Raw genomic sequence first — 3,175 nt, forward strand, 5'->3', positions numbered from 1 at the left:
CTTGAGTTTGTGTCAATTTTACTGAAGCATTGCATTTAGAAAAACAGAAAACTAAGAAAACCTACATGTGTCTGTAATTCGTGTGCAGCCGCTGAACAGAGCTCCTTGTTTCTAGAAAAACCAACGGGGAGACAGTAGTTCAGACAATGATGAACCATCCCAGTGCTTTTGAATAATACATGTTTCAGGGTGGATTTTCCCTTTTACAGGAAACAAGACATTACTATCTCTAACACAGTGGTGACGGGAATGAGATGTTAGTAAGAAACTAGATTAAAATATATTTTATAAGAATATATCCTAAAAATCAGTGATTCATAAATGTAGAAAATAACCCAGCCTTTAACATGTGGTGTTATCACAGACACTTTCTGGAATTGATTGAGAAAGTGACTTTAATATTTTTTGGAATCTTTCAGCTGTGGAAGATTAATTCAAAACATATTTACTTAAGTAAAAGTTATTATACTGCACTATATAATTAAAAGTACAAGCAGCACAATGTGCTGCAGTAACAACAGTGAAAGTGGTAATTATGCTGAGTGTTTTTATCATTATTGATGCATTACATTTAGGAAGTACTTTGATGTTGGTTGCCAGGATGTAGATAACTAACTACTCTTAGGTAGTTTAATCTGTAAAAATCCATTATGTTTTTAACCTGATCACATTTTGTATGTAAAATTGTAATATGCAAAGCAAGTAACTAGTAAACAAGTAACTATAGCTATCAGGAGATAATATTGAAATTAAAAGAAAATATTTCCCTGTGGCATACGCAAAGGTTCACATGGTTCAAAGTAGTATAAACTAGCAAAAAAGTGAAAATATAAATTGAGTACAGGTACCTCAAAATTATTTTACTGTAAGAGCAGTTTTTAGGTAAATGGCTGCACATTAACCTAAAATAGTGATTGTACAATCTGAAGAGAACAAGCAAGTACACAGTTAATGCAAGAGACCACATATGAACTGACTAATGTCATTTTAAAACAGTTAGTTCTGATGAGGGGGCTGCAAAGCTATAAAAGAAATCCATGTGTGTAAACTGAATTTCCTCCTTTTTACTTCCTCTCTTTGAAATGGACTTCAAGTGAAATACCATGTAACTGTTAACCCTTCTGAAGACCTGTGATGTTCTCAAAGACAATCAATCAAACTATCTCCACCAGTTGCCTGTCCTGAAAGTGGCAGGTGGCCCATTCTCCTTTCAAAAGCACAATGACAAGATGAAGGATGATGGTTTACATCAGAGATGATGGAGCATCTGTGGCACACAGCAGTCAGTTTGTACACAACTGGTTTCTTAAGTCTCTTATCAGATTGTATATCCAGTAAATGGCTTTGCTGATATAATTGTACTGTTTCTTTTAAACAGGCCTGGTTTGTTATCAGATTAGGTCTCTATCCTTATAATGAAGCATGCTGGGGGTGGCAGTAGCTCAGTCCGTAGGGACTTGGCTTGGGAAACAGAGGGTCGTCGGGTTCAAGTCCCCATGCGGCCCATGTACCTGATGTACAGAGTGTAGACTGGTGCCTTGCTCAAGGGCCAACTGCTCAGGATCCTGTCGATGGGCAACCCCGGCATCTCTACATTAGTGCATGTATAGGTCCTGGGCACGTGTGTGTATTTCAGGCCTGTGTGTAATGTGTGTAACTAACAAAGAGTGAAGAAATGTAAAGTATGTCTTCTTCTTAATAAAGAGTTTATAAGTTGTTACTTTCTAAAGGGTTAATCAATAATTTTGCTTTGCAGATCAGTAATAAATGATTCCAATGCAAACTTCTGGGCTTCCAGGCTGTGAGCCCAGATGTTTGTGAAGGAAGCTACTGTGGAACTTCTGTCAGTGGAGTGTGCTTTGTCCTTTTAGCTGTATGGCTCTTTATGAAGCAGGAAGGACTCCTCCCTTCAGGGGAGACAAACTAATTGCCTTATTGTCAAGCGAAGGTTTTCCTCTTTACAATAAGCATGGAGTCGGGAGCTAATGTAAGTGAGTCATTGATTTGTTGGATGCTATTTACCTTTATAAAGGGTTTGTACATTTGAACTACAATAGATGTATAAGTGGTTAATAAACAATTTGCTAAAGCTTTAGCTCAGTTGTAAGCCAATATTAAGAATAACTTGGTTTGCTCAATTAAAAAAAAAATCCCTTTGAGTTGTTGGACTGTTTGACCACTTCCTCGGATCAATATCCATTTATTAACAACTAATTTAACATTTTACTACTTATAAATGCAGACTTGATGGCTTGTTATAAAGTGAGAAACTCATATTAATGGACTATCAACATACATGTATTACCAAATGTTAAAGATAAACACAGGACAAAAGGATTTTCCACAACCTGGCAACCCCGAAGTTGTTCCTATATTAATGGATCATAACTGATCTATAAATCATTATTAAATTGTTTGTAAACATTAATAAAACAATTAGTTTTAACTAATAAACCCCTTTTCCAGATGTGAATTATTAGAAAGTGACACCAGGATAATTAATATCCGTTTAAAGTAGGCATTAAAGTAGGCCTATGCATAAGCCATTAGCAGTAAGTAGCTAGGAGAAGGGTACTTGGAACTTGCAGTAGTTTGCAGACGTAATTAATGTAGGCCTATGCAAACATGTGGTATATTAGCACCTGTCTGACTTTAGTGTGGGTTTCAATCATGTAACGTACCAGTCAGATTATTTACGGTATGTTGCAGTGGTCTACAGTATGACATATATTTGCTACTTTTTTATTTCACTTTATTTTAGTTTGTTGAACTAAACTGCGGAGCAATGTAGAGACATCAGGAGAAGACAATTTGATCTTAATAACCATTATTTGTGCGTGCGCGCGCGCACACACACACACACACACACACACACACACACACACACACACACACACACACACACACACAGTCTTCACTACTGTACAAAACTAGCCCATAATGTCAAAATCCCAAGTTCCACTAGCCTACATAAAATGAAATTATATGAAAATAAAACAGAAAGTCACATGAGAGACAATAAACTGCTCCGCATCAGTGCCCCAGGAGGCACCATGCACTCACATGTCAGAGCAGGTTTTGGTCATGAGCCAGAGCTGAGCACCACAGATCCTTCATTCAGAGCCCAGCTCCCCCACTCACTTCTGCTGCCAGGGTTAATACAAGTGTAAAAAGA

This window comes from Sander vitreus, chromosome 20, assembly GCF_031162955.1.
Source record: "Sander vitreus isolate 19-12246 chromosome 20, sanVit1, whole genome shotgun sequence".
Taxonomy (NCBI): domain Eukaryota; kingdom Metazoa; phylum Chordata; class Actinopteri; order Perciformes; family Percidae; genus Sander; species Sander vitreus.